This window comes from Helianthus annuus, chromosome 14 (genome assembly GCF_002127325.2).
Source record: "Helianthus annuus cultivar XRQ/B chromosome 14, HanXRQr2.0-SUNRISE, whole genome shotgun sequence".
NCBI classification, from domain to species: Eukaryota; Viridiplantae; Streptophyta; class Magnoliopsida; order Asterales; family Asteraceae; genus Helianthus; species Helianthus annuus.
The window spans coordinates 166,330,413-166,344,268 of NC_035446.2; the positions used below are offsets into that span (position 1 = coordinate 166,330,413).

General features: G+C 37.6%; 2 long non-coding RNA genes across 2 annotated transcripts; one reads left to right on the forward strand and one right to left on the reverse strand.

The window, feature by feature from the left end:
• The first annotated feature begins 2,581 nt into the window (after positions 1-2,581).
• Positions 2,582-4,548, forward strand: LOC110904803. Its single transcript, XR_004879824.1, has 2 exons — positions 2,582-2,961; positions 4,021-4,548. It is a non-coding gene; the product is annotated as an uncharacterized LOC110904803 (long non-coding RNA).
• A 3,119-nt stretch (positions 4,549-7,667) lies between these two features.
• Positions 7,668-8,567, reverse strand: LOC118486769. Its single transcript, XR_004879825.1, has 2 exons — positions 8,034-8,567; positions 7,668-7,768 (listed from the first exon to the last, which is right to left on the reverse strand). It is a non-coding gene; the product is annotated as an uncharacterized LOC118486769 (long non-coding RNA).
• Between the last annotated feature and the right edge of the window lie 5,289 nt (positions 8,568-13,856).

Below are 13,856 nucleotides of genomic sequence, written 5' to 3' on the forward strand. Positions count from 1 at the left end.
AAATAACATTTTTCTAGAACGCAATGCACAAAAAACACATAGAAATGACTTAATTGTAAAACGCAATGGCCATAAAACACAAAGAAATGTCTTATTTCTAAAACGCAATACCTAAAAACTCAAAATAAAATGTACTTTCTAAAACGCAATGAACTAAAAACACATAAAAATGTGTTTTACCTAAAACGCAATGGACCAAAAACACAAAGAAATGTCTTATTTGTAAAACGCAATCGCCATAAAACACTTAAAATGTATGTTTTCTAAAACGCAATGGACTGAAAACACATAAAAAAATGTTTTACCTAAAACGCAATGCACCAAAAACACGAAGAAATGTATTATTTGTAAAACGCAATGGCCATAAATCACTTAAAATGTCTGTTTTCTAAAACGCAATGGACTGAAAACACATAAAAAAGTGTTTTACCTAAAACGCAATGCACCAAAAACACAAAGAATGTCTTATTTGTAAAACGCAATGGCCATAAAACACTTAAAATATCTGTTTTCTAAAACGCAATGGACTGAAAGTACATAAAAAAGTGTTTAACCTAAAACGCAATGCACCAAAAACACAAAGAAATGTCTTATTTGTAAAACGCAATGGCTAGAAAACACTTAAAAATGACTTATTCTAAAACGCAATTGCCTAAAAAACAAAATAAAGTGTTATTTGTAAAACGCAATGAACTGAAAACACCTAAAAAAGTGTTTTACCTAAAACGCAATGCACCAAAAACACTTCAAGAATGTGTTTTCTAAAACGAAATGGCCATAAAACACATAGAAATGTTTTAGTTCTAAAACGCAATTGAACCATGACAATAGTTGTATGTGCAGCTCAACCCCAGCCAGGGGCTCTGCCCCTTGGACCCCGCCAGGGGCTGCCGCCCCTGGGACCCCGCTACCAGGGGCGCTGCCCCCGGACCCCCGCCAAGATCGTAAAACGCAATGACTAAATCAAAAACCCAGATCGTAAAACTGAAATTAAAGAATTTCTTACATTGATCGAAGTGATTTCTTCAACAATTGACGATTTTAGAATGATTGATTCAGCCCTCGAATCGAACGGATCGAGTGATTATCTTTAAAATCACCGGGGAAAACGAGATTTTGTATGAAATTAAACTGGGTTTTCTTCAAAAAAGCTGAAGAACACGTTGATCGGATGTTTGAATCATTGATTGGTGATGAAAATCGCACTATAATGTAGTGATTATTGAGATAGAAAGTGAAGAAATGGTTGAAGATGATGGGTTTTGAAAGTGGTGGGTTTTGAAGTTACTGGGTTTTGAAAAGGAAGAAGAAAGGGTTGGATTGACTAAAATACCCTTTTTCTTTATTTTAAATGTTGTCACATGTCCTAATCCTATTGTTTCATACACTTTCTATCCAAAATAAACTTACTATTTGATATTTTCCCTAAATGATCATAAAAAATGTATCGTTGGATACAAGTTGGATTTCAATAAATTTTATATGGAAGCTTAGACATAAATAAATAAATAAATCACACACAACCATGTTTTCCTATGATATTACCGTTTATTAGAAAAAAAAGTTAATCTATATCTTTAAAGAAAATCAATTTTTTTTACGGGTTCACTTTAATGTGACAATTATCATGTATATTAGAAAAAAGACTAACAGTGTGTTTGTTTGTTTTTTTTCTTTCTAAAAAGCTCTTCTTTTCGTTTTATGTCTACGCCGCACAGAACACGTGCAGACATTTGAGTCTACAGATTGTTTGTTTTCTCGAAGAAGTTTCATTAAAAAAACTCCGGGTGTTTGTCTTCTTCTTGCCCTAATATTAAAACACAGACATGAAACCCTAGCACATCTCCTCCACCCCTCTCCCCCTCCCAGCCGCCACCCTCCCCACCGGCTACCCTCTTAACCGTCGCCTCCATCCCTACCGTCCACTCTCTTCAGCATGTCCTCCCTCCCAGCCGCCAACATCTTCACTGTCGCATCTCCCTCACCCCGTCGTCCTCTTCATTGCCTCCCTATTCACCACCGCCTCTCCCTCCCACTCGCCACCCTCCCATCACAGCCGACCTCCACAGCTTACAAATACTTTGACAACCGACCTCCATAGGCGACCAACTGACCTTCATAGCCGCCAACCACATCGAAATTGAAATTAATCAGGCATGTTTTCTGATAATTGTTGTTTGTTTTCTGAATTTTGTTGTTTGTCATACGAATTTTGGTGTTTGTTATCTGAATTTTTTGTGTTTGTTTTAAAAAATGCTTATTAGAATTTATGATTCTTTAATTTAGATGTTATTCATTACAAGATTATTTTTTATTGTTTGATTTAGATGTTCCTTGTTATATGAGTAAATTACAAATTTTGTCCTTTATTTTTATATCAAATTTCAGACGATGTCGTTTGACTTTCAAACTTATTAGTTTTATACTTTATGTTTTAGAATGTTACACAATTTGTCCTTTGGTCCTTTCTTAGTTTTCTTTAACATTAAATAATATCACGTGAAACTCACAAGAGGGTGCTTTTGTAATTTTACCAAATATGTAAATTAAAAAAACAAAAATAAGTATAACCCCACTCTTTCACTCTCAACATACCATCAACAATTACACCTGCACCACCATCTTCTTCTCCGGAACACCGCAAAACCACCACCACTAGCCTCCATCATAAACCCTGCACCACTTTTTGGTATTCGTAGATCTGAAAGATGGCGGTGGTTCTTCGTCGTTGTTGTACTCTTCATGTCTCACATGTCGGAACCCCAGCCCTTAATACCATCAGACTTCTGAAACATTCGTCAGGGGTGGTAGTGGTTACAGATCATGGAAACGATGGCGTTGCAAATGGTGGCGACGTTGGTTGTTTTAGCATCGTTGATGGGTGCTGATGCCTTCCGACAAAAGAGATGGTGTTGTGAAGAAATAGTGATGGATTCCAACGGGGTGAGGGGTGGCGATTAGGTAAAAGGTTTTGTTTTTGTTAGGCTTTCTTCCATTTCTGCAAATTAGATCAAACTTCATAGATTTGGGGGATTTTCTATCATTGGTGGGTACAGTGGATCTAGGAAAGTGAACATGAAGGTTTAAATATGAACCTAGGTAGAATGAATTAAATTATCGATGTTATCGTATAATCTTTCTTGAAAGTTAATAGTTTGAAATATCTAAGTTTCTTCACATTTTTTTAATAATTCTTTTCATTTGCATTTAATCAACAAATAGATGAATTTGGATTTTTTTTTTCTTTTGAAGGTTTGAATGTGAAGGTAACAGGGGTGATGTGGATATTTGTGTTGATCTGGGAAACTAATAAGCTGGCTTTGGAATGTGTAAAGTATTTTTAAAGAGTTTTTTTTGTTTAATTAACAATAATAAATAAGTAAAAAGACTAAAATTCCCTTGTGTGATCACATTCTACAAGAAAAGTTACCCGAGTTAGGGCCAAAGGACAAACGTTGCAATATTATGAAATATAAAGTATAAAACTCGTTAATTTTAAAGTTAAAGGACACCACTTGAAATTGCATATAAAGATAAAGGACAAAACTTGTAATTTACTTTTGTTAGAAAATGGTTATTAGAATTTCTAGATGTTCATTGTTATTCATGCTTTAGCACTTTGTGGATTCTTTGATTTCTATACGTTATTGTTGCTTAAAATTGTTTGAATCTGCTTAATTGATTTGTGCCTATTATATTCATTGCTTGTTTGTTGATTAATAGAAATGGAAGAGAAACAACAATGCTTTAATGAGCATCTAAAATGATTATTAGAGACTTGTATTGATGAGATAAACACGGTGGATAGAAAAGGATTGAGTTTGCATAAAGACTCATGGAATAAGTTAGGAAAAGTTTTTTAAGGAATAGTTTGGCTTAGATTTGACTCAAAAACAAATGAAGAATGCATATGAAAATCTTAAAGCCAAATACGTAGGTTAGGTCTATTTGAAAAACAAATCTGGCAACATATACAACGCTCAAACAAATACTCTAATTAATATTCTGATTAATTTACAGAAAAATATTATATTTGTGATGTCGTGTATGCACATACGAGGATTTATGGCTCCATATCGTAATGTGAGGTATTGGCTTGGAGATTTTCGTCGAAGACGTACATTGACTAATAAAGAGAAATTAACCATGCACATGCAAAACTTCCGGAACGTCATTGAGCGTGCTTTTAGTGTCTTGAAAGCACAATTCCCTATATTAAAGAGGATGACACCATTTCCATTGGTTACACAAAGGAACATTACCATTGCATGTTTCGCAGTACAAAATTTTATAAGGAAAGAGGGTTTGAGCGATGAGTTGTTTCAGAATACGATCAACCCAATGTTTCCTTACATAATAGGCAAGTGCATGTTGATGCTGATGAAGACGAGGTTGAAGCACATTGTACTGCATCAGATCGGGAATATATGACTCAGTTATGAGATGAGATTGTTGAGCAGTTAGTGCAAAGTATGGAATAAATGATTTAAAAAAATGTTGTTGTGTTTTTATGAATATTATTTACGTTGTGTATAACTATTATTTGAATTTGAATGTTGAAAAACTCTTTTAAATTTAAAAAATCGGTTTATTTAAATTTCAATTTATTTCAGCTGCTTGTAGAAGTTAAAAAACAAACAGTTTTCTTTTTGCAGACTACAGGGTGGTCCGCATACTACAAACATTTTATCTCTGAAAAAAAAAACAAACAACACCTAAATGCCATAAGCAACTTTAAAATTAAGCTATTTCTAAGAAAATTCTAGGATGTTACTTGTCCCAAGTGAGATGGTTCGATGATAAGGTGTCTTCCAACTATCTAAGAGGTATAGGAGAAGGTTATTTTGTCGTAAAAAAATACAAGTCTAATTGAAGCTACTTTGTTTTTTTTTTTTTTTATTAATCACCAAACAAGAGTTTTAAAAAAATAAACTACTATATATCAATGCATAAAAAAGACATAATTATTATTTTGTTTCCTAGTGTACGTTTTGCAAAGTTGTTGAATATGTTTTAGTGACTATCAAAGACTTGCCTTCAAAAGAATTAAGTTTAATTTGGACAATAAAATAGTAACCGAATTTGACTGTGATTTGAGGTTTCTAATTCCCTATTTGCTGCTTAGTTTTTCAATATTTTAAAGAAATTATACTTTTTTTTAAGTTGAAAGACCTTGCTAGCTAGGTTGTTTTTAAGATGTGTCGGGTTGAAAAGTGAAGTCATGAAAGACTTGAATATATGGGTGTTTGGAAAGAGTCCCATTCCTCTGGATATCCAATCACAGCGACAAACTCTGCATCAGCCGGGAAAACTTGATCAAATAGTAAAGACCCATGCATGCATGTTTCTCAATGGTGGTTTGTCTTTAGTGTTAGCCACTTTCGTTTGATATGTACCTATCATCCACTCACTCTTCGATCTCGTGTTTAGATCTATCTGATTAATGTAAGCCGTTGCTTATAGAAAGGAGACCAATGAATTATTTTAGATTTTTTTTGTTGTGTTGTTTATTTTAATTAAGGTCACACAATTATCTATATTTTAAGTACTTTATATAGATCACCCTAGTATGTATATATAGTTATATATATATACACTTGTATTTACCCCGTAAAAAATCACGTCGAAACGCTGGTAAAAACAAGCACGTAGAAACGATAAATCTTGAATTTAATAAAGCATCATATTTTTAAGGTTGTGAGTGGAATACAAGAAAAATCGAAACCTTAAATCAGTTTTGATAGTTTGTATGTTCGTGCTTAGATCATGAAAACTCGATTTTGAATTAAATTTATATCGAAACGTAGATAAAAATAACCACATAGTAACGCTACATTTGGAGTTTTATAAAATATCTATTTTTAAAGTTAAAAAAAAAAAGAAAAACAAAATGAAAAACCAAAAATTTGTGAGTGAACCATGCGTTGGGTAAAAAAGAAAGAACAAAACAACAAGAAAATATGGGTTTAAACAGTAATTTTAACTAGGGTTGAGGAGATGATATTGTAAATTGACTAAATTCTATATGAATTTTTCGGTCAAAAAATACCCTCGAGTTTTTTCAACCTAGCCTTGAACCAGCATGCACCCATTCCAGCCTTAGAGAGTTAAAGTTGATTAATTATTAAAGTCGAAAATTCTTAATCTATACTCTTATGAGCCTAATGAAGCTTCCTACGGCCATGACCATGCTTATTGTCTATTTTTAATTACGTAAATGGATTTTATAATATAAGCACATATTGTTTTATTTAAGTAGCTAATATATACAAATGGTTAATATACCATGCTTAATGTCTGTTTTTTATTACGAAAATGGATATTATAATATAAGTACATATTATTTTATTTTAAGTAGCTAATATATACAAATGGGTTAATATTTTTACTTGGCGTATTAAACTGGATAGGCATCCAACGAGATAAAATCTTAGTGATAAAGGGTTTGGACATTCCTTAAATTTTATGTCTGATTTGTCAACATGATGCGGTGATGATAGAGCATATTTTTGGGTGAATGTCTGATGGCAAGTAGATCTTGGGCGGCTTTCTCTTGATGGCCGGAGGTTTGTTTTCCTGTGTCTAACGCTATGATATCGATGTGTTTATTGCTAAGTAGGTTCAATAAGGGGTAGAAAGAAGTTATTGAAGTTATTATTTTTCGGATTGGAGGGTTCTTTGGAGAGTTCGAATCAAAGCAATTTTTGGCAAAAGTAGCGCTAAGTCAGAGAGTATTTTTTATCCTGTTCTAAAACGTTTCTTTTTATAATTTTCTAGTTGAAACCGTAAGGTGAACTTTGGTTGGGTCTAGTGGCTTAAAAATCCACTCCTCGTTATGTAATGGGTTTTGGTCTATGCTAGTTGTTTTGTCTAGTCGGGTTTAATTTGTTTCATATCATTTACCCTTTTAAAAAAATTCTTATTGTAGTTTAGCTTTCCAAATTCACTATATATTTAAATCAAATATGATATATACTAAAATTTTATTTTTATTTTAAAAAAGATATAAAATTATTTATACATTGTCATATTGAAACTAGTTCTATACCCGTCCGGTGGACGGGCATATTAATGGTATAATGACGTTTTTTTTTCTTTGCATTCTAAGAAAACCCAAAGCGGGTTCCGTTTGGGTAAATTTAGTTCTACACCCGTCCGGCGGACTGAACCTTGTTAATAAAACGGACTCGTTTTATACATGTCCGGTGGACAAGTATTTACTGTCAAAATAACATAAGTATTTTTTTTCTTTGTATTCTAAACAAAAAAATTACATTAAGTGCATAATGATTCTAAACAAAAACATCATGTTAAATGCTAGTTAGATTATCAAACTTAAATTACCAAGAATAAGTTCATCGATCATAAAAAAGGAACAATAATAAAGGCAAAAATTATCTCTCTTTTTTTTTTAAAAGGCAAAGATAACCATTAACCAACCAGCAAGTAGCTGGCACCGAATACCAGCAACAAAATAACATCATGAGCATGGTTTTACAAACCTTCTAGACATAAACCTAAGTTTGAGACTTGCCCAATACAATCCCTGAACTAAAATTCATCCTGTCTTCCCATTGTGTACTTTAGCAGCCCTCTGTACAAAAGAACGACTATAACCGAGCCGATATATCTTGAATCAACAGCAACTCACGTTTTTTTACCTTTTACCCTTAGTCTTATACAAATCCGTGTTCGATATGCCCAGACCGCTTATGTGTGTTTCTTGCGCTACTGTCGAGTGATGCTCCTTGTTTAGGCCTCTTACCACCTAGTTTTCAGCATGGTTGTAAAAGTCCCGCCTAGGCTCCGAGTAATCCCCGAGTACTCGCTACAAGGTAGGCTGCCGAGACACGAGTACTGGTCTCTCAGGCCAATTACTCCCCGAGTAATCTCCGCCTAAGCCGAGTACTTCCCGATTACTCCCAAATCCGACTAGGGAGCGCCTAGCGACTTTTGCAACCATGGTTTTCAGCAGCTGCTTGTGTTTCTTGCGCTACTGTCGAGTGATGCTCCTTGTTTAGGCCTCTTACCACCTAGTTTTCAGCAGCTGCTTATGTTTCTTGCGCTACTGTCTAGTGATGATCCTTGAAAGAAAGGCAACCAAGAACATCATGCTTAGTACCCTCCCTTTCCTCATAATGCCTTTCTTTCATATGTGATTTGAACATCATGCTGAATACCCTCCCTTTCCTCATTTCAGCTGCTTTTTATTATGCCCACTTACCATATTCCTCGTTTCAGTAGCTTTTAAGGAGACCCACTTGCATATTCTTCATTTTATGACTCCATTCTCAATGTTTCCATTATATGTGAATTGTCAACATAATAGCCCTATTAGGAAAGTGTCCCTCCCTTTCAGCCATCATGTTTCACCAATACGCACCCACACACCAGATTTATTACCCCCACTCATGTTTCCTATCTTTGGAAAGACCATTCCAAATTGTACCTAAAAATTTGATATTACCATACCTAAAGGTGCATGTGTCACACCCTCAAAATACCACCTAGGGAGTGCCCCTGATAGGCGTGTGACGTACCAATAACGAGCCACCAATAACATTGAACCCATACAAGTTATAAATAAAATCCCCATTATTAACAAAAATATAATCAACAAGTTAAAATGAAAATTAATAAGTTCAGCGGAAGCGAATAGTAAACCAAGTTAAATTGTTTCATAACCAAAGTATGGTCTCATGAAATCAATCACATAATCCTTCCAGTCGACCCATGACCACTCCAGCTACTCCAGACAGCAAGTTCCCCAAATCCAAGATACCTAACGACCTGCGAGCATGTAACAAGTGTATCAGACAAAGCTGGCGAGTTCACAGTTTTAGAAAACGTTTGTTACCCGCTGTATGTAAAACAGTTCAATAACCAATGCAAGTAATATTGTTAATATCTCATTTCCAAACACGGACGGCTCACGGACTGCCCTTCCCACGTACTCCTATCTAGTACTGGGCCAGACTGGGTCATTAGTTCACCTCCGTCCTCTACAGGCACGGGGTGAGGGTGCCAAACCTAAGTAGCGCTACTCACTAATACCCGATGAGGGACTTACAAAAGATGATAGGTGAGAATATTAACCAATATACTCGTTTTTACCCAAAGACTCATCCCCCCCATGGGATACCCACTGACTGTCCCCAACCACTGGGACGCATGCTCGAATGTAGTGAACTCACCTTAGATTTGCTCGGTATGTTACGTTACATCACCCGTTCCCAGTTGGTCAACCAAACCCTACCGAGGTTACTAAAGATAGTCAGTTTCGTATACACATGAATCACGCATTCCACATTCACATTGCACAGATAGCATACAAGTATTACACATAACGTCATGCTAATCGTAACAAAGAATTGTGTTACATATGGACCATAACAAGTATTGTAATAATTGGTTTTCGCCTGCTATAACATTTTGCTTTCTGGTAGGTCGCATGTGGTAAACATTATTCCTCAACACGTAGTACACATTTTGGGGTCACATACACAATCGTATCGCAAATCCGTACATCACATAACAATCCAACAGTCCATTCGGTTTATTCACGCAAATGTGTAACCCGGTTAACCCTTTTTTTTTATTCATGGCCCACAGACTAGTGTGTGATCATGTAAAGCCCAATTACCCAGTCTCACTGGCCCACCTCTTGTGACAAAACCATAGGGACTATGCGATCCTAACATAGTGTGTAATCACAATTCAACCATTCCTAAATTGTGAGTGGATTGTACCATGAAGAAATTCCAAAAAGGATGTGGGGCCGGTCTGCTAGTGTGCGGCTCCTCATAACCGAATCATTACTCATCCCCCCCACACAATCAAATAGGAAAAGACAAACTTATATTTAACAAACCATCAATCATCATTATCAAAAATCATCATTCCTCATCTTCTTAAAATAGCCAGCTACTAATATCGATGAAGACAAACCTCTTGTACATTCAAGAAACCCAGCTCCATATTTGATTCACATCACATTCATTTATTCAAAGTCATGCACATAAACACATTTATCATAACAGCTCATCACATTCTCAACTTTAATTTAATAGACAAGAGCAAACTCTATTACATTCACATATCATAAATCTTGCACATAAAAGTGGGTTGTACCCTATGCATTTACGGTTGTACAGTCCATTAAAACACAGCTGCATGTCTTCGGCCACTAATCGTAGATTCATCATGAACTTCATTTCAACATTTGACAGAAACATCATTCTAACAAGGTAATATCTATCGTTCATAAAATCTTAAACCGTTAAATCATCACAACATTCACAGAGCATCATCGTTCATAACAATCGAATTATCTTACACTTAACGCTCACAAATTTCAAGCTCATAATATCTTACTAACCTGCGTTCGGTGTCGGAACCGTGTGCGTGTGCGTAGAGTAAGAGAACCGGTGTCCCGAGTTGTGAGCCGCCAGAGGTCTGGTCGGGGTACACCGAAGTCGCCGGAGATTTAATCGGGGTAGATGGTGTTGGGTTCCGTCGTCGCACAGTCGGAAGTTTGATCAGAGGAATTGATGTTTAAGGTTGCAGGTTTACTTTGGAGGAGAAGAATGGTGCCGTCACCATGGAAGAAATAGAGGAGTGTTAGGGTTTGTGTTCTGTATTCGCTTAGAAAATTATGGGTCAACATCCGCATGGAGTTCGTATATCATATGCAACATGTGGCTCGGTTTGGGCTTTAGGTGGTGTGGGCCATGGAGGGTGATGTGAAGTGTGGTCTCGGCCCAAGTGTGTTATGCAACTCACGGCCCACGTGTGTCGAGAAATCCCGCGACCCAATTAGTTAGTTTCTTAAATTACTAGCCTACACATATAAAACGTGTAACGGTTCCTTGTAGCTAATCAGTCGAACATACGTAAACAAACATACCCCATCACGTTTTACATTTAGCACGTATATACGCGAAAGAGAAATAATAATAAAACATGATCGCGTGAGTAAGAGACACTAACCTTGAAAGTTTGGGTTGTCACATCATCCCCAACTTGAAAGAAATTTCGTCCCGAAATTTGATAAGCCAACACAGAAGAATGAGGTAGAAGATTTGGATGAACTGTGGATTTTTTTTTTTTTTTTTTTTTTTTTTTAGGTGCCACATCATCCCCAACTTGAAAGAGGAATTTCGTCCCGAAATTCACCAGTAGTACCAGAGTTAGATTGGTCATCAGGAAAAAGTTGAGGATACTTAAGCTTCATTTGATCCTCGCGCTTCCACGTGTCTTCCGGTCCACGTCTTGAGTTCCAACGAACCCTCACGATCGGGATTCGGCTATGTTTACACCCCTTGACTTCCTGGTCCATGTTTCCGACAGATTCCTTGACTACTGAAACGTGTCTAGTAACGGTATCGCAAATGATTCATCGAATAAACACTTCCTCAGTGTCGAGACATAAATGACATCATGCACGTTACCCTATTTGACGGGTAACTCGACTTTGTAGGTCATGTTATCGACTTTTTCCTGAATTGAATAACGCAACGTACGTAAATTAAGCTTGCCACGCTTCCCAAGCGCACCACACCCTCCCAGGATGAGATCTCTAACATGAAACGATCGCCTACAGCGAACTCCCAACATTTCCTAAGCTTATCAAGTTTCCCTGGCGGTCACTTGTTGCCGCCAAACGGTTTCCGATCTAAGTCATCTTCCCAGAGTTCCGAGTACAAGTCCTGGACCTGTGATTAGGTTGTCACCCACCATAATCCAACAAGGAGATTAGCGCTACTGTCCATGCAATGCCTAAAACAGGGTTGTCTGAATACTAAACTGGTAACTGTTACGGTAGAACTGAGTCAAGGGCATGGGTCCTTCCAATCTTCACTAAGTCAATAGATTAAAACCAGAGGTATCAGGAGTTGGCACCTCGTGCCTAAAACCGCCTCTCTCAGAGGGATATTCACAAGCTATAAAACTCGTCAGTTTCCTTGATTGCAAGATAGTGTGCTGGTTACGTGAGATAATCAACGATCACCAAGGTGATATCGGTTCCGTTCTGAGATTTAGGTAGGCCATTGATAAAATCCATGGTTGTCTGTTCTAATCTCCAAACAGGTGTTTCTGATTACTGGCGCAAACCAGAAGGTTTCTGATGTTCCATCTTGACTTTCGCACAAGTCGAACGTCGTTCGCATTCGTAGCTAGGTGGGCCTTCATGCCCGATTACCAGTTCAAGGTCTATAAATCCCAGTATCCCCTATCAAGACCCAGACGACTAAAATAACGATACGGGTGTGCTTTGCTTAATTCAAGCTCCGTACAGCTACTGTATAATGAGATCCACATTCGTTCCATGAGGTAGCGAATATTGTCCGGCCTGCCAAAGTTGCTTCTCCATGCCCCGCATGGGTTCAACTTGAAAATTCTCTCAGTTCTCCAGCTTGAACAGAGCGAGTCTGATCAGGTAAGTTAGAGTCGATAATAAGCTACAAAACTCATACGCGATCAACTTCCACAGTCGTAATCCTCCCAAAATTTCCATCCAACGATGCCATTTACTAATTTAGCTCTTTCGAAACCAGGGTACACAGGAGGCCCTTGTGATCGGTCTACATAACGCATTTGGTACCGTCCAAGTAATGCCTCCAAGTACATCCAAAGACCACGGTTTCCACCACCGATGGTGTGTCGTGCAGTTCCTCTTTGTAACTCCGTTACGTAAGTCATTATCTTCTCATGTCGCATCAGCGCGTAACTGGAACTCTGATCCTGACCATCATGGTATACCACTAAATCACCCGCACCCTCGGGTAAAGACGATGCTCATTGTATTGCAGGGTTGGAATTCGACAGCTGAAAAGACATCCTCTTGTTTTATCTCCCACAAACACAGCACCCTGCTGTGCTAATAAGATTTATGTTGCGCGCTCTTCGAAAATCCTGTGTTGAATCTGCGATAGCATCTAGTGAGACCAAGAAACTGGTATATCCTCGAAGGGGTCTTTGGTGTCGATTAGTTTTTAACCAAAACGGGTCTAGCGAGATCCACGTGTATTCCCACTTCGTTGATTATATGATCAAAAAGGTATCCCTCGTATCCAGAAGTTACATTTATCAAGACTTCGCGCGGTGTGGATCGTCCTTCAGGAGTTCTCAAATAAGATACAAAGCTGCCCATGATGTTGCTTTCTCCTGGAAATGATTTAACATGACGTCAATAAGCATGGTCGATTCATGTGATCCATACAGCTGCTGGTGTGTTGATTAACTCCACGGTCATGGTGTACCGAGTCGCAATGACCGTATTGCGTTCGATATGCCGTTTCAGGAACATTCTCCTCTTGGTCTTCCGTCAATACATGGTCGAGGCAAATAGTTCTTAATTGTCACCTTGCTGAGTTCTGGGTAATCAGTACACATACGAAAAGGCTTTATCTTCCTGAATATAGCTAGGGCTCCCCAAAGCGAACAAAACTATGTCCAATAAAACTTCCTTCCAACAAGTCTTGGTGCAAGACAGTTTGTATCATGGGTAATCAGGGATGCCCCTGTCGTGAGGTCAAACTGAGATTCTGCCTAACAGTGGCGGGAGTAAGTCTGAAAGCTCCTCGGGTAGCACACTGAGGGAAAACACGAACAATTGGTGGATCCTTGATCCTCTTTTCCTTAGCCTCAACATCAGTAACGGTTGCTAACGTAGCGGGGTGATCCCTCCGTAGCCACTTCTGGGCCTTCATAGCTGATATGGTGCTAACCTTTGCACCACTCTGTTGCTTTAGGTCAAATAACGATTCTCCACACAAAATTTTCTCCTCACAAGGTGTGTCTGCGCGATTTCCGAATACCCAATCCCCACTAACTATTGCATTGTAACCATCAGG